We start from the raw sequence: 19149 nt of genomic DNA, 5'->3' as shown, positions 1-19149 counted from the left end.
CCATCTCCCCGGCCCCTGTATTTCTTATTTTAGCAAAACAAGTCCGGTTGATTCTAGGCTTGGAGGACTCCTCCCTTCCTCCCTGCACCTTCACAGTCTAGTGCAGGTTAAATCCTCAGCAAATATTAGCAATTAGAATCATTAACTTTCTCAAAATTCTGAGGGTTTTTTTTTATAGTACTGGGAACTGAACTTAGGGCCTTGTGCATACTAGGCAAGCACTCTACCACAGAGCTACATGCTCAGCTCAGAGTTAATTTTTAATTCATAATTTTTTCAGTGCTATAGATTGAACTCTGGGTCATGCACTCTGAGCCCTACATAAGGGCTCTACCATTGAGCCCCACCCCAAACCCCAGCTCTTTTGTACTACTACAAATGCATTTGGGGTTCTTTGTTTGTTTTGTTTTTTGCATTTAGGGCAGGGTCTACAGAGTCTCATTGCATAGATTGGACTCAGTAATCCTCCTGTTTACAGCCTCCCAAGTGCTGGGATTAGAGGTTGGTGCCACCACATCCAGGCTCAGTCACCTTCTCAGCATGCCTTGGGGGTGGGGCTAGCATAGCAGGCCCTGGATGGAACACCCCCCCCCAATCTGCCTAAGCAGACCCTTTAATCTGCTGAGCTATTTGGCTGGCCCTTACAAATGCATTTGAATTTGATTATTAAAGGCTTCTTCTCATTGTCTTCCTTCTCCCCCTGCCCACTCCTCCTTCTCTTCTTCATCCTCACCAACCCCCTCTGAGTCAGAGGCCGAGGCTTCCTGGCCTCTCAATACCAACTCTGCAGGCAAGCCAGCTGGGGCTGGAGCCTGAAGTCCCTCCCCGGCCTCATCCATGCTCTGCGCTAGGTCGACAGGTCCAGTTCTTTCAGACAATTTGACTCTTTCAAGGTTCCAAAGTTCCTATATCTTTCAGTTTGTTTCCATTTTCATTCATATGTGTGAAATTTGGAAGTTTTTTATTGTTAACATGTCCAGACTTCCAAAACATCTACTATTACTGAGCTCAAATATTTTCAATTTCAGTAATTTAGGGAGGTTTGAAGGTGAAATCAAATTACATTTATTAAAAAACCTTAAAATCACAGTTTAGTTTTTTAGTTCTCAGTTTTTCCATCATTTGATATGCAAGACAAGTTCTCAAAGCTGAAAAGAAGTTAAGGGTGTCATGTGCTGGTCCCTGGGGGCTATTGGTTAAAGGAAGCCAGGGTAATTTTGGGGAACACAGCAGAGGCTGTTGCTTTGTTATTACATATTGTTAGGCATAAAATCTGGCACTTCGTTGGGCATAGAAAAAAGAGGGTGCCTGGTGACATAACTCAGTGTAAAGGGTCTGAGTTCAATCTCCAGTTACACGTGTGTATACACACACACACACACACACACACACACACACACACACTTGCTAAACACCGATTTTAAAAGTCTTCCTTGTATACACTGAAACATTTCAATGTCATTTGACTCATGCAAATAATACTAGCTGGTTGAAATAACAGGAAAAATACTCATTTATCTTTTTAGATATACCACTAGTCAATATTTCCTGGCCATCAAAAATTTTCTCTAAGAACTAGGAAGTGCCATTTTTGGCAGGCAGGGTTGAGTGTGGTGGTGGTAGGGCTGAGACAGGGTCTAGCTGTGTAGTTTAGGCTATCCTTGAACTCATTATGCAGCCCAGGCTGGCCTGGATCTCACAGCAATCCTCCTGCCTCGGCCTCTTGAGTGCTGGAATTACAGGTGTGCACCACCACACCCACCTAGAAAGCATCATTTTTAAAGTCAAGAATTTGTCAACGATTTTGACTAAAGATTGGCCTTTATAGGATGTAAATATTTTAGAATTTGATTCATAAGAAGATTTACATTGACCTTTTGCACAGTTTGCTTTGGCAATATACAAGAAATGATAGCTCAGAGCATCAGCAAATGCTTTTAATAAAAAATAAATCCCATTTCTCCTGGGAATAGAGTCTGTATCTTTTATTTGAATAGTATTAGAGGGCTGAAAGTGAAAAGAAAATCACAGAATCACTGATTCAAAAGAAATGAAATTCTTTCTCCCCCATTTGAAGTTAATAGTTCACACTGAGAGATGCCTTCTACTTAAAGGAAAGGCTTTCTGAGAGAATCACAATGTTCTCTGGCCACGATTACATTTTTCTTCAGTGGTGGGCATCACAACTGCATGCCAGGCAATGGCTGTACCACAGAATCATATCCCCAGCCCTGAAATGATTCACTTCTGTGACGCACATCTTGGTATACATTATCAAATGTACTAGGTTATTGGAGTCTCACAAAAACCTTAAAAGGGCTGGATATGGTGGTGAATGCCTGCATCCTAGCACTGTGGGAAGCTGTGGCAGAAAGATCACAAGTTCAAGTCCAGCCTGGGCAACTTAGCAACTTAGTGAGACCCTGTCCCAAAAATTTTAAAGTGCTGGTTATTCAGTGGTAGAGTGCATCTGGGATTGGTCTCCAGCAAAAACCAAATAAAAATCCCCAAAGCAAAATCATTGTGAAGTTCAACAGAGCCTGATTTATATCCTACTTTTCAAAGTGTTTTGGCATACCAGTTTCTTAGATTACCCGCAGTATCTGTGCCTTTGTGTAATCCCCAAAGTGTGGACGTCTCTGTGACATGCCACTAATCAGCAGCCTACAGCAAAGGTGATCGGTGGCACAGTGGGATTAAGTTTTATTTTTATTTATTTATTTTTTTAGAGATGAAGATTTCTTATTTAAAAAAAATGGACATTACATTACTTTTAGCCTCTGGAAAATAATTCAATGCCCAGTGTTTTACCTATTTAAAAACAAACCCCTGCTAAAGTTCTTTTGGAGTCTGATATTTACATCTTAAATTTAAACCAGAAATGTCCAAGTTTCCATATAAACCACTGCAAAAGACACTGATTACATGTTCCACAAAAGGGTTTTTCTTTTTATGTTCAAGATTTTAGGTTTATTTAGTTGGATGTGGTGGCACACGCATGTGATCACAGCATTCATGAAGCCGAGGTTGGAGGATTCCCGCAAGCCCAAGTCCAGCCTGAGCTACAAAGTGAATTCAAAGCCAGCATGAACTGCACAGTGAAAATCTATTCCAAAAAAATACCAAAAACAAACAAAAAAAGTTCCAAAGATTTTAGGTTTATTATGGACTATGTTTGAGCATGCATATCAACCATGCACCACAAAACACTTCCAAAATGTTCTTGATCTATGAACTTCACAAATGCTTCTCTTTTTTGTCAAATGTTTTGCAACGTAATAATGCTTATTTAAGAACCTGGATCCTGGCTCATCCAAGCACCTAGCATTCGTAGATTACTCCCTCAGAAGGGTATTCAGGATCATTTTATGTCATGGCTTCTGACGGTACAGGAGAGTGGGGCCCTGGCAACCCAGGTCTTCAACACCCACACCATTGGTCGATGCCACTTTCCGGCTTGCAGTGCAGTTACTAGGTACCGTGTTTGATTCTACAAAATTCTGTTTACATCTTCTCAGATTCTACATGTGGCCAGATTCTTGGATTAGCTTCTAAGCTCTTCTCTTTTGACAAATAGGACTTATGTTTATAGGACTGACAACCCTAGCATCTTTCATAAGCATTTCACTTCCACATCTCAGATTAAATTAATTGTATGCTGTACATTTAATTACTTTCAAAAGTGTCCTTAATCAACTCTGGCTGTGATGTATTTGTCTCTGATGTACTTTTGAAAATTCTTTGTTTTTCCTGTGCTTGGAGAAGAACCTGACACCCCAAGGATTCTCCTTCAGGACACACTTCTAATTCACATCAAAATTAAGATAATCAGGAAGGTTGCACCCAAAAGTTGCCTTAAAGTTTTTCCCACTCTTTTTGGTATTTCAATGTATTCACTAAGTTTTTTCTTTTCTTTCAGCAAAGATCCAGATTTGCCAGTGATAGTTTCTTTGAGTCCTTTGGCAATCAAGTCATGGAACAGCTGAACAAGGTACTTCAGTGTCCCTTAAGGGTGATACAGAAGGAATTTTTGAGAAGGTTCCAGAGTGCTGGCATTCCAGGCATGTGCTACTGAGCAATTTCTCCACCTCTTCACTAACATTTATTTTCCTTTCAGAGCCACTGTAATGAAAAGGATGTGCTGAAGCCTTATACTGTTGTGCTTCTTTTGTCTTTCTGAGGCACTACGTAGTGCAGGTTGGTCTTGAACACACAGCAATCCTCCTGCCTCAGCCTCAGCAGTGCCAGGACTACAGGCATGCATTGCCCCTCCTGGCTTTCATTACCGTTCTGATACGCATTTTGTTGATGCTTTGCACTGAACATCTTTTCATGAGCAACTGGCCATGTCTTAATCGTTTTGGCTTCTTAATGAAAACTGCTGACACATTTTCAGAACTCAGGTATATTTCTCAGTTCTGAAGGAGTTGCTTCATTGTGCTTTTCTTTACTCTGACACTTACGCTCCACTTTTGGTCTGAAGTTTTGCCCAAATACTGTACACACTAACAGTTTGACTTGGCTTTGAGCTGTCCATTAAGCCTAACCTCAACAAGACATGAATATCTGGAAATCCTTGAGAAGAATGCTAGAGTTAAGATCTTGCTAATGCAAGTGCTTTTTCTAACTCCTTTAGCTGGGTATTGCTTTGGGTAATCATTATCCGGATTGTATCCTCTTCTGTGATGCTCTTATTTCTTTTGAATTCTTTCCTTGCCCAGTTCTTCAGGTATTTGTGGTCAGAAGCATCTGGAACTTGCCAGATTGCTTGTAAAATCCTTCTGTAGAGGAGGAGAACTTGCTGCCTTCACAGGAACGGCTTCAGTGTCAGCGTGCCCGGGGTAAGAGGGAGGTGGCCATGTCTATCAGGATTAAGTTTTGAAGACTCTGATGTCTATCTTTTGAGCAGATTGACTCCTCTGCTTCTCAGTTTGCGTGCTGCGAGGTAGCAGGCCACCATGCTGGGAAGGCCCATGGAGACCCTGAGGAACTGAGGGCTACCAACAACCAAGTATCCTGGGAGTTGACTATTAATCTTCTCCAAGGTAGACACCAGCCCATCAAATCCTTTCTGTAGCTGGTGGCAGACCCTGAAGTCATCTAAGCCATGCCCAGAATTCTAACTGACCAAAACTATGAAATAATGATTGAAACAATGAAGTTTTGTGGGGACTTGTTTTGCAGTGACAGGTAACAAATACCAGAGAAAAACTGAGGCTGAGAAGAACCTGTCTGTGGAAATATGAAAATACTGCCACAGATTCTTTGACACTCCGGCCTTCCTTCAGTGAGCTCTAGGCCCTACCTACTTATATCTGGAGGGGCCTAGATAGTTTTTCCATCCGGAAGGTCCCTGGGAAGTGACGCTGTGTGCCTTCTGAGGCACCTGGAGAGGCCTCAAAGTCCATGGCCCTCACTGGGGTCTCATCGTAGCCCTGGCTCCAGAAAGGCACACAGAGAAGCTTTCAGATAGCTGCAGTCTGGGCCACTCAGTTCCTTCCAGTCAAGGCCCCAGACATTGCTTAGCAGGGATAAGCCAAGTCCACTGGGCACCATTTGGTTCTTAGCCTTGGGGCTTCTGAGCATAATGAAACGATTGTTGTTTTATTCTACTACCTTTTGGGGATGATTTTTATATGGTAACAGGCAGCTGGCACACTACCCAGTGTCACATGGATTGTAAGTAGAGTGGGAGCTTAGGTCCAGGTTTTCTGAATCTTAATTCAGCATTCTTTCCACTGTGCCAGATGTTGCTTTTTATTTAAGGTGTTTATGTTCTTTCCACCCATGATGAGAGAATTTCTAATGCAATGGTGGTTAATTTGGTAGTGTATTATAACTACTTGGGAAGTGCTGAAAATACAGATGCTTGGGTTCCATCCTAGAGCTACTGGGGTACAGCCTGAGTTTCAGGATTTTCACAGTATTTCCTTGGTGTTTCCAGCACACAGCAATGTTCAAACTCTATTGCCCTCTACCAACATGTGAACAGTTCCAGTCATCATACTCAGCTACGGGCAAATCAGCTCTTGAGATTCACCCTAAAAGAATGAAGCATAAACATAGAGAATGCAAAAAGGCAGATAATTTTGAAAGCAGAGTTCTACTCTCGATAGTTTCTATGAGAACATGGGAATATATCCAAGCATGAATATAAATACTACTAGGTACATAATAAATATTTAAAAGGAGGCAGACGATTCCACGCCAGTCAGTGTACTAAGCTCCAAGGATTATGACGGTGTTAATCTGAAAATCTGAAATCCAAAACGTCCCCATGGGGAACTGTTTCAATGCCAATATGATGGAGCATATGGAAATTTCCATACCATGAAACTATTTCATGTACAAATTTATTCAAAATAGCATTTAAAATTCCCCTCAGGCTATGTGTATAAGGTATATATGAACTTCCCATTTCAGCTTGAGTCTCATCCCATTCACAAAATATCTCATTATTTATATCCACAAACCCCCAAATCCAAGATACTTCCAGTTCCATGTTTTAGATAAGAGATTCGCAACGTGTATGTTTGCATTAAGGAATTTTTACTTTGCTGACAGAGAAAGAAAAAAGTGTTGGAATCAACAACGCCCTATACTTTGATGCATTACAATTCCACTGCTACAGATTGAATGTCAATTCATGTGTCGAAACCTAATCCCTAATGTGATGATATAAGCTCTCTCAAAGAGAGTTCAGAGAGGGCCCTTGTCCCAAAGGAGGACTCCATGTAAAAATAGCCAAATGCTTAGCAGGAAGGAAGCCCTCCCTAGACACAAGTCAGTACCTTGATCTTAGACTTTCCAGCCTCCAGAATTGGAAGCAGCAGTTCAGCTGCTGGAGTGGTTCAACTGGACTAAGGCCCTGACACAGACTCAGTAGGAAGTAGAGAACCATGATGTCAGGTTGAAGCAAGTGCTCAACATTGGTTAATCTCATTTTCTGGCTAAGTAATGTGATTGCGGATGCCAGCCTGAAAGCTCTCTAAAATCAAAATTGTTTGTCATATAAAAGGACAAATATTTATAGCTCACTACTGTCAGAGTCTTTTACATATTCAGAGCCAAAAATCTTAAAATCTCTATATAGGTAGTCTCTGCTAAATCCTACAGAGTACAATAAAATAAAGATATAAACAGTAGTAAGGTTTTATATGAGGAGCAGTTACTTTTTTGGTGATTTCTTTTTCTTTTTCTTTTCTTTTTTTAAAAAATGTATTTAGTGCAGGGTCTACAGGGTCTCAGTACACAAATTAGACTCATAGTGATCCTCCTGTTTTCAGCCTCCCAAGTGCTGAGATTTTAGGCATGTGCCACCACACACAGTCTCAGTCACTACCGCAGCACACCCAGGGGGCAGGGCCGGCACAGCACACCTGGGATCAAACTGGATCAAACCCCTGTCCCTGTGATTGTCTAAGGAGGCACTTTAATCCACCAAGCTATCTGGCCATCCCTAGAGATTTATTTTGGAGAAGGTTTAGAGGGCTGACAAGATAGCTCAGCAGACTAAGTACCTGCTTAGTCAAATGCAGGGGTCAGGGTTCAATCCGTGGGACCACATGCCATGCCAGCCCCACTGGCCCCACCCTCGGGCATGCTGAGCTGGCCATTGAGTCTGGGTATGGTGGTGCATGCCTGTAATCTCAGAGCAGGGGAGACTGAAAACAGGAGGAACACTATGAGTCCAAGCTGCATAGTGAGACCCTGTACCAAATACATACATACATACATACATACATACATGCATACATAAACAGGTTTAGACAAACAACTTGAAGGTTTCTAGGATGCATTTTTTTAAGAGTGCCTACATATGCAAAGGATTTCTCTACATAAAAGCTACATATTAAAAAAGCCTATAAATTGTTTTTATATCTAGATGAAAGAAAAACAATACTGCAATCAAGCAATGCAAATTACCAAGTAAGGGAAGAAATGATCTTTCTGAAATAGGAAGCTAGTAGTTGAACAAACTAGCTTTAAGCGAAGAAAAAACAGATTAGTACACAAACCTGATATCAATTTGAGTAAACCAGAGTATGACCATAGAGGGTGTGTGTGTGTGTGTGTGTGTGTGTGTGTGTGTGTAATAAATATGTGTATATTATGTTCCATAGATAGGAAGGTTGGTGAAAACTGGAGAAGATTATTCTACATTAGCTCGTATGTAGCTGAACAAAATACAGCTTGAGTCTCATCCCATTGGCCTTGAATTGTGAATATCAACAATATAGAAACAAGGCTCCGAGATCAAGACAGGCCCTTCCTAGACCCGCTGTCACCCAGTGCTGATGTGCACCTTAGTCCTGGTCTCATCTCCCAGATCCAGGGCTGCAGCTCTGGGCATTTTTTTCACTTGTTTCCCTTAAAGCCAGAATGTCACTCCCACTCTTTTGCTAGGTGTTTGCTTTAACTTGTGCCCAGGAATTACCTACTCTGCCAACCTGAAACTTTCATTTCTTTAAGCATTTAAGAAAAACAGTATGATTTCTCACTTTAGATGGATTGCACAAGTTAAAACTAATGAAATTGGGAAACAATGAATCTCAAAATACTGCTTGGACAAACTTGAGTAGAGAATATAGGGGCTGGGGAGTAGTAGAGTTCTTAGCTAGCATGTGCAAGACCCTGAGTTCAATCCCCAGTACCACAAAAAAAAGGAAATATACTTTTATTATTTATTTATTTATTTATTTATTTATTTTGAAATATACTTTTAAAGTTGGTTCAAGCCTGCTGGGAACTGCGAAAAGTTTCTCAAACATACACAATGCAAAGCCTTAGGAAACTTCATATCAAAATGAGTGTGATGACACACTTATGTATTCCCAGCACTCTGGGAGGCTGAGGCAAGAAGAATGCTAATTCCAATCCAGTGTGAGCAAACTAGCTATTTAGCATGACCCTTTTTAAAATTAAAAATAAAAGAAGGGCTGGGATATAACTCAGTGAAAAGGCCCTGAGAAAAAACCTAAGAATCCCACATATGGACAAGCCAGGTGTGATGACACACACCTATAATCCCAGCACTTGGAAGGCTGAGGCAGGGCAAGTTTGAGGCCTACATAATGAGTTCAAGGGCAGCCTGAATTACCTAGTGAGACCTTGTCTCAAAAAGGAGACAGACAGACAGACAGACAGACACACACACACACAAAGAGAGAGAGAGAGAGAGAGAGAGAGAGAGAGAGAGAGAGAGATCAGTCAGGAAAATGGCTATATTTACAGTTTACACACTAAATAGGCTGCCTCACACAACTGTGTAACTTCATTTAATACTTTAGTAATAAAGCCTGAGAAAGTGCAGGACATTTTGGTGGCATTTTAGGGATCTTAGGGCTTTAAGAACAAAACCAAGAACACTGGAGATAGTTACACACAGTAGAGCAACCTGTTTGATGAATGGAATGTTGACGCATATGCCAGAGATGGGAGGCAACATCCAATCAGCAGCAAGGAGAACTGAATAACGCTCTCAGATTGGCTACTTGCAAATCTCCCGCCAAAAGCAATTGCGGAGGACATTTGCATTTCTACGAACTTGTAGGATTTCTCAAAATAATTATTAGTTAGGTTCTAAGGGAAACTCCTTGACGATTGAGATGGAGATCTCTGACTTTCCACTCTGAGGGCTGTACTGTACCTTAAAAAAAAGTCTTAAATATTTGGCAAGCTCTTAGTATAGGCAATTTATATTGCTAATCTTAGAAGAGAGATAGCTCCGTGAGTTGGCATGGGCTTGAAATAGGTGGACATCAGCAGAATATTGACTTTCATAAAAGTCTACATATACAGAAAAAGAGCCACTACTAGGTAAAGACAATAGGATGTCTTTGGGGCAATATGTCAGTATCCTTCTGGCAAAGAGAAGGAATCACTTCAAAGACTTTTGGAGGCTTGAGAACGACTTTGAGCCAGATTCATGTAATTTAACAACTCTCTAAATTTGGTGAGCCATAGACACCTGCTTAAAGTTGACTGTAGTCTGTTGTTTGGAGGCTGCCACTCCCATTTCCATTGATGAGTTTCTCTTTTATGAACTTTTTTTTTTTTTGTATTTTAGGGAAGGCTCTACAGGGTGTTCAGGGTCTCACTATTAGATCGGACTCATAGTGATCCTCCTGTTTACAGCCTCCCAAGAGCTGGGATTATAGGCACACGCCACCACGCCTAGTCTCCATTGCTGTCTCAGCACGTCCTGGGGGTGGGGCCAGCACAACAGGCCTGGGGAGTGAAGCCCCGGCCCCTGCGCCTGCTTGCTCTTTTATGAACTTGCTGGACATCTGTATTTGCACAAGAATAGAAGGCTTTTGAGCAAGCCAGCGAGGCAGGAGGAACCCGAAGCCATCACCACTAATCATTCACTGTCTTGCTATGGGGCAAAGACATGCTATGCACTGTGCATACCTCTCATCTTTCTGTCTACAATAAATTCATTTCCTATTTTCTCGGTAGTTTCTTTAACAGCTCTGCAGCAGTCAAGTTAAAGGGATGTCACTGTGATAACTAAATGCTTTTTGGTTCTTATCACTCTGTGTGTTCCTTCTCTAGCCTTAGCACACAATACAGGTGTGAATGATTGCTCTGGACGCTGGAACTACTCCACTTTCAGGGATAAAGGAGCTTCATAAAAAAATATTAAAACAGCCATCATTAGTGAAGCAGTGAAGCTGAAGCACAGATGGATTATAACATCTGGGAGGTTCACAGCGCGCCATGCTGTGCCATGCTGTAACACACCCTGATGTTCTGGGGTGGACAATGGCCAATTGCTATGCCGCATCCTACCACCATCCTGCTAGGACATGCACTGCTCAGTGATCTAAACCTGCACCTCACCAGCAGCAGGTTGCCCACCAAGCAGGAGACAGAGGACTGCATGTCTGTGTTGGCCATGGTGGTCAAGGTCAACAAGCGCCAGAATAAAGTGCCCCTGTGGCATGGGGTGACCACCATCAACGCCCTGTGAGGCAGATGGAGGGAAGAAGTGTGTGCAGCTGGCTCCTGATTTTGATGCTTTGGGTACTGCCATGGAATTGGGACCATCCAAACTGGAAGCTGCTGGCCAATCCTACACATACATTTTCCACTATACAAACAGAGCAGAAAGCTGGACATGGTGGCACAGCCTTTGTGAGGAGGAGGCAGGAGGTCTACAGGCTTGAGCCCTGTCCAGGCAACTTCGTGAAATCCTGTCTCAAAATGAACAGAAACAGGCTGGAGGTGTGCGCAGCTTAACGTTTGTGCTTTCCTAGCATTTGTGAGGTCCTTGGTTCAATACCCAGTACCAAGACAAAAAAAAAAAAAAAGGAAAAGAAAAAGGATAGAGGTTAAACATGATGGCACATACCTAAAATTTTAGCCACTTGTGAGGCTGAGGCAGGAAGGTCACTAATTCATGACTAGGCTGAGGAACTTGGTGAGACCCTGTCTCAAACTAAAATTTACACAGTGCTTGCCTGTTCTACTTGAGGATCTGAGTTTAACACAAGCAACTTACCAAAAAAAAAAAGATTAGAAACAATACCATATGTATGTAGTGTATGCAAATACCTTTGTACTTGTGTTTCTATTTAAGCATGCATAGAAAAAATCTGGAAAGATAACCATCTAATTATTAATAATAGTTAATTTAAAAGAGAAAATTTGGTAGTGAGGGGTAAGGATACTGAAGGAAGAATGACTTGCTACTTTATATATTCTTGTATTATCTGAGTTGTCACTTAATTATGTTTAAAATTTAAAGGTGATTCATACTGAAAGGATGATAAGCACACAAGTCAGCTAGGGTTTAAAATACAGCTTAAAATATAAGCAAAATTTTTGTAGCAATGATAAATTAACTGCTTTGCTCTCACTATGTTGTGTTTGTAAAAACTTATGGTAGAAAATGACAAATACGCTTGGTTGTAGTAATATCTTCAATAGCAAATATGTTGCTTCCTGGAAATAATTTGGAGACAAGAGGAGATAAGAAGACAGTAGAACTATGGAATGAAAGACATGGGATTGAACTATAATATTACTTTAAATGTGAACGTGAGGTGATTAAAGTAAAACAACAACAATGATAAGTTTTCCTGGATATTGATAAACATTATCATAGTTAAAAGGCTATAATTACTCATAAATACTTTTTTTTTCTTCCACTTTTCACCTACCTGGTGTTGAGACATGTATCATTCAAAATGCTTAATTCTTTGTCTACCATTTCTCACACTAAGCTTTTTTTATTCAGAACCTTCCAGAATCTTCTAAGACAACATCCTGATTAATCCTTAAAGGCTGGCTTCACTATGTGTGTGCCTTTGCACTGTATTAGGCAAACTTGCTCTACTGGCATACACTAACTTTTTTACATTTGTTTGTCCTATCTCCTAATTAGGTCTCTTCATACAGTGTGAAATACAGTGGATGACAGGATGTGTATTTGCTAAATGAGATAAAAATTACCTGAACTGGAGGGGGTGCCAGCATACTAGAAGTCTGAAGCAGAAGGATTGTGAGTTTGAGCTCAGCCTGGGCAACTTAGCAAAACCATGTCTCAAAATGAAAAAAAATTGAAAAGGGAAAGGGATGTAGGTCAGTGAGAAGGTCTTGGGTTCCAGCCCCAGTAGTGCAAAAAGAAAATAAAATTATCTGATCTTCCTGCCTGTGTAATCTAAAAAAGCTGATAACAAAGAAGTGAGAGTAAAATAATGGTTACCAGAATCTGCTGAGAAAGGGAAAGTGGGGGAAGGGGAGAAATGGTTGTAGTTAGGAGGAGTAAATGTCCAGCCTGGGCTTGAACTTCAGATCCTCCTGCCTCAGTTTCCCAGAGTTTAGGATTTTTTGAGTCTTCATTCTTCTGCCTATGTAGGGCAGATTCCAAACTTTCTGTTCTACTTGAGAAATAACAGAGTAACATTTGTGCACAATATAATAGGGTCTTAGAGTTTTAAATGGCTTTTACACACATCATTTTACGTAGTCTTCACAGTAACCTACCAGGTAGCACGGCTTCTAGAGCCCAACTAAGTTAGCTTGCTGTCTTGTTTGTATCACTTCACAGTTGTATGATTATAAGTGTGTTATTTAACCTGAGGTTCTTCATGTCTAAAGGCAAAAGACAATATGGTTGGGCTTCTTTGGATGAGTGTGAGTATCATATGATTTTGGTAAATCCTGTACTATGATTAGAAGTGAATTAGTGAAACAGAAGCCATCCAATCACAAAAAGGCCTTGAATCCAGAAGCACCTGGATTCAAAATGCCGTTTTCCAGTCTACTCTGATCTCCCAGCAAAGGAGTCTTAAAAAACAAAACAAAAAAACAAACAAACAAACAAACAAACAAACAAAAAAACCCTTCTTCACACTTTCTTTCATTTGATCATCATAACAACCCTAAGTGATTTAGGCAGAAAATTACTCTTTAGCTCCATGGAGAAGGGAATTTTAATGGATGAGTTTTAATAGCTGTTCATGCTAACTGAAAAGGTTGCTTGGCATTGCAGCTCCAACAAGGAGGGAAGTAGAGCAGAAACACAAAGAAACAGCATGAGTATGAGCCCTGGGAGCAGGCCCGGGGAGTGTGCGGCTGTGGATTCTGGCCCTGGACGGAAGCAAGGAGACTGACTCAGATCCCAGCCTCTCAACTCACCTCCTCGGACATCCCAAGGCACCCTCCTTATTTTATTAATTTTTCTTATTTTAGTTAATCATCCAAAAGGGCAAAAAGAAGCAAAGAAAGATGGCTTTTGTTCTATTCCTTCAGCCCTCTTCATGGTCAGCAGGAGGCCAGGTCACTATTTTTCTTATCTTGTTTAGAAATGGTGTTATTTCACACAATAGGTAGCATTCATACCATGCCTATCTGTAGCCAAACATTATGAAAGGCATTTTAACTCTAATTCTTTCAACACTCCTGTACTGCAGAGCTCATTATTTTTTGTTTTGAGGGAAGGCTTCAAAGACTTTTTAAAACAAATGTATTTGTTTGTTACAGGGTCTCACTATACAGCTCAGACTCATAGTGATCCTCCTGCTTTCAGCCTCCCCAGCACTGGGGCTACAGGTATATGCCACTATGCCCTGACTCTGTGCCCAGCTCAGCCCACCCTGGGGGCAGGGCTGGCGTGGCATGTGGTGCTGGGGATCAAACCGCAGTCTCTGTGCTTGCCTAGATTTGTGTAAGCGGGCGCTTTAGTCCACTGAGCTATCTTGCCAGCCCCTTTGAAGACTTTTGGATTGTAGAAACTGAACACCAGAGATAAACAAAGACTATTTTTATTTAGTTAGAATTTGCTGTACTGGAGATTGAAGCCAGAGTCTTTTGCTTGCTAGTAAAGCACTTTACCTCTGAGGTATATCCCAAGCATTTCTAATTTTATTTTGTAACAGGAAATCTTTACGTTGCTCAGGCTTGCCTCAAACCCACATTCTCCCTGCTTCAGCCTCCCAACTAGCTGGGAATATAGGTGTTCACCACCACACCCAGCTAGAAAAGAAGCTTTTGCCTATGGCAAAACAGGAGCTTTGATTCCTCAAACTGGAATATTCCCTTCCTCTCTGTCTTTATTGGGATATCTTTCTGTTTCTCAGCTCTGTGTGTGTGTGTGTGTGTGTGTGTGTGTGTGTGTGTGTGTGTGTGTGTACACACATGCACATGCATGGAATGAGACAAATGTGGATTGATCTAGAGTTCTGCCTCTTGGTACAATAGTCAACTTAACTGGTGCTCTGTGCCCTTATCTCAACAATGTGTCCCAAAGTCTCAGGCATCCGAGTAACCCTCGTCACATTTGAGTTCTTCTGCTGAATTAAGAGGAAAAATGTTCCACGCTTCTGTGGTGTTGGAGAATGATTTCCACATTTCTGGAATTCTGCGCTGGGCTCACCTCTGCTGCCTCTGAGCAGCTTACGTCTTCCACGCTCGTCCATTTCCTGCTATCATGTGGAATTTAAGTGCCCCCCAAAGATCCACGTACTAAAGGTTTGCTCACCAGCCTGTGGTGCTACTGGGAGGTGGCAGAGCCATTAGTAGGTGGGCCTTGAGAATGGCAGGTCGGTTACTGAGCTGTGCCCTTGAGAGACTACTGGGACCCCAAACTTCCTCCTTTTTTGTTTCCTACTTGCCGCAAAATGAGCAGCTTGATTCTGCCGTGTGCTCTCCACCATGATGCGCCACCTCATACTGGCTGCCAGACAGTGCAGGCCAACAATTATGTACTGAAGCCTTTGAAATCATGAGCCATAACAAGCCTTTCTTCTTTTAGTGCCTTATTTTCTGTATTTTGTCACAGCCAGGAAAATGCAAATACTCTCCCGCATGCCTTAAGGCACCACTACTGCAACATTTTGTGTGCTTCCGATTTTATACAGTTGTGGGACCGTGGAGATAAACTGTCCTTGAGGGCAAGAAACAAGTGACAGCCAGCAGACAGCACTGATTATAAAATCCCTTCTCTGACACAGTCTCTTTCCAGGTGCCATTCTTCCTATTTCTGTCCATCACTATGTTGGATTCATAGCAGGACCTAGCACTCCTGCTGTGACTTTATTCTGAATATTTCCCTCAAAGTACTAGGGGCTAACCAAAATCACTGTTACCTTCTTATACAGAGGAACAGAGCCCTTCTATTCAATACACTCAAGCCCTGCTAGCCCAGGCCTTCTCTTTCCATCATTAATGCACATACTGAAGCATCCTTCCAAGATTCATTTTCTGCTCAGATCATTGCTTCTCGTCCCCTCTCACAGTTTACGCAGCTATCAATTTTTCTCTTAATTGCATCTTCTTCTTATTCTTACCACATTAAGAATGAAGACAGAGGTCACATTCTACCATAAAAGTTACTAATGTAGTGACTAACTATAAAAATGATCTCAGTGTACTTTTCTAAAACATAAGGGATAGGCCCCCTCCTCGCACAGCTTTATGAGCGCTCATTAATATTCTACCACCTCTAAGCCACTGATATTGGTGACTGAAAGAGAAAAGGTACATTGTGGAAATTAAGCTGAGATTCTCTCCTGTCTTGAAATCTCCTTCAGGTACTTAGGCTCAGCCATCGTTCCTAAACAAGCTTTCATTTATTTATTAAGTATTCACTGAGTGCATACCTTGTGACAGCTGGCAGAATTCCCTTTCCCACAGAGCAGGTCAGGCTTTTTCCTAAGGTTTCAGCAGTAGATGAGGGCCACCCACATTACAGTAGGTGATCTGCTTTGCTCAGTGTCTGTTGATTTAAAGGTCACTTTCCACTAAAAAACGTATCTTCACAGAAACATGTAGATGTGTTTGCCCAAATAGCTGGATATTGTGGCTTAGACAAATTGACACAAAGTTAAAAATCCCAAAAGTAGTATTGATAATGAAGGTGGCATGTTCACCACAGTGTTTTAACACAGTAACTAATAAAAACTAGTTATTATTGTTATTGCCATTATACTTTTGGAAATGTCTTCATTTGTGAGGCTTCTAATTTTAGGTTCCAAAGGTAGCTATGATCCAACAAGTGAATCATCCTAGTCAGGTACATGGGTGTGGGAAGAGGAAGAGGCACATGTGTGTCGAAGACAGGTACAAGGTACTAACAGTGGGAAAAGGCATGGCCTCCATTTAAGAGTGGCTCCTCATTTGTTGTTGGTTTAGGGTGAACCAAGCAAGTGAAAGCGAAAAGGTTGGAAGGCTGGCAAAAGCCTGTAAAAGGCTCTTACCACGCAAGCACCACGCAATTTATACTGCAGGTGAGGAAACTAGAACATGGCAGGAATGATGGAAAGGGAGCAAGGAGTAAACCCACGAGTTGCCCACAGGTGCGACAGCTGAGGCCCAGAGCTGATTAAATGTTCAACTTGAGACAGGGGAGAAAAGTACAATGAGGAGTTAGCGGGGCCACATTCAGCAGCTGCCAGCACTTTTTGGGGGTACAGCTAAGAGTATTTTGAAGAATGCTGAAGGCCTTGCACTCTCACGCTTTTATTCATTTTGCAAATGCAGACATGAGACTCAGTGCTTTTTGAATGGTCTTGTCCTACTTGCTCTACTGAAAATGCTTTTAGCTGTACAGAAATAATTGTTAAAGAAATGATTTGCATGTTACCAAGTCAGTAAACTAAAAAGCAATAAATGGCACCATATTGCTATTTAACTATGCTTTTGTAACAATTACAGGATGTCACAATGAGAAAGATCAGGAAATTAGACAACGCATGCTAGTATCTATCTAATTTTCTGTTTGAACTGTCAGAAAAATAGCAGTGGTTGACACTGCAGATCTAAAAAGATTAGAAATTGTTCAAGAAAAAAAGAAATTGTTCAAGATAGAATCAAAACTGAAAAAATGCATGAGAAAGAGAAATAAGTGAGTTCATTGGTTTTTCTATTGTGTGTTTGCGAAAGATTATTGATTGTTCTGGTTTTAAGTATTTGGTTTATCTTTTGTGACACTTGAAGCCCTGTATTTGCTCTACAGTTTAAAGTTTATTTGATGAGCTAATAAAGGCCCTGCAGAATCTGAAGGAGAAGGTAAAATTCAATGAGGATTTGAATGAAAAATCAGCCCAAATGGTCATTGTGTCCCTTCTTGAGCCATTACTTAGAAGTTTTTTTGGACAAGAACTGAATAGAGAAAAGATGTTCAGAAACAGTCTGATAACAAGCAAGTGGGAACCTGGTTGATGGAGTTTGTATAGTTCTTTTGACCCAAAACTTTCAGGAGCTTAGACAAACTGACGCAGAACACACAAATCAAGACTGATTGAATTTGCTGACCTTTTGGTAGAGAACTGAGGGATATTATCTTGCACCTTAAATAACATCCCTGCGGTTATTGTTCTTTGGTTTACCTCCCTCCCCCCAAAACATTAGAATACATTTTATTGTAAACTCAAGGTGCATGAAATTCAAGGGGATCAGTGTCTACATCTTTCTGGCTAGTATCTTTAAGATAATTAACACACTGTGTTACAAATAAGTTTTTTCAGCGCTGGGCATGAAAGCCAGAGCCTCACATATGCTAGGCGAGTACACTAAGCCTGAGCTACACCTCCAGCCCCATATGGCTTTTTCTCATCTTTTTGCACCTAATCATCATTGTAGACTATATGAGTAACTCTAGCTTGTTGGGAACCTGTGTTGAAGACTCGCTCTGACAAAGTCTGACACGTAATTACCAACTTGTATTATAAGGGCTACAGAATTCATCTAAGGGCTAGACTAATTTGATTAAGTTTTCTGATCCCACAATGATAATTATAAGCATTATCATCTGTATATCTTCACTGAATTAATAATTGCATGCTGATTCATATCCTTCCATGATTTAAATCTAAGCTTGAGAATTACCTCTTCTTCAAAAGTATCCCTAATAATCCTTTCTGCTATAAAGCCATAACTCAGCTTATCTTTTTTCAATGTGTTTGAATTACACATTAAAATTTTTCTATCAAATGCTATGAAAGTTCCAATTTACTTAAATAGTACTACTTTAAATATTGAAGTAATTGTAGTATCTGCAGAGTCCAAAGCAATAAGTGAATTAAGATTACCCTAGAATTAGTGAACAAGGTCAGGCTTAGCCAACATAAGCATATTTTGCATAATTTTTCTGATGGGCACATATTCTCTAGTTTACGGTGCTCCTTTAAGAACAAGAACAGTGCTTATTTTTCAAAATGTGCTTCAAGTATTTAGTGGAATTTGAAGTGCCTGTTGATGCCCAAATCAAGCAGATCTGACCAAGGAGAGGTGTCCATGCGGCACTAGTGTGGGATCCAGAAGAAAACAAACTAGACTAGAATGTGCTTGAAGGGAAAGGAAAAGACCAGAAGTACGAGTTCAAACTCAGGCCATGAGAGAATATAGAAAGGTAGCAGAAAATGCCGAAGTAAGTGAGCAAAGTCAGAGCAGGATTGAGAGGTGGACAGAAAAGACAGGGAAGGATTAAGAAGAGAGGAAGGGGAGAGAAAATGGAGAGGGGGAGGGAAAGAGGGAGAGGGGAGGAAGAAGGAGACAGAGGGGAGGGGAAAGAGAAAGAGGAGGGGAAAGAGAGGGGAGGGGAAAGAGAGAGAGGAGGGAGAGAAAAAGAGGGAGGAGGGAGGAAAAGAGGGAGGAAAGGAGAGAGAGGGAGGGGAGAGAGAGAGAGAAGGGAGGAGGGAG

Source organism: Octodon degus, unplaced genomic scaffold (assembly GCF_000260255.1).
Source record: "Octodon degus isolate 3935 unplaced genomic scaffold, OctDeg1.0 scaffold00095, whole genome shotgun sequence".
Classification (NCBI taxonomy): domain Eukaryota; kingdom Metazoa; phylum Chordata; class Mammalia; order Rodentia; family Octodontidae; genus Octodon; species Octodon degus.
The sequence above is the reverse complement of the archived record's forward strand: the minus strand, read 5'-3'. Positions refer to the sequence as shown.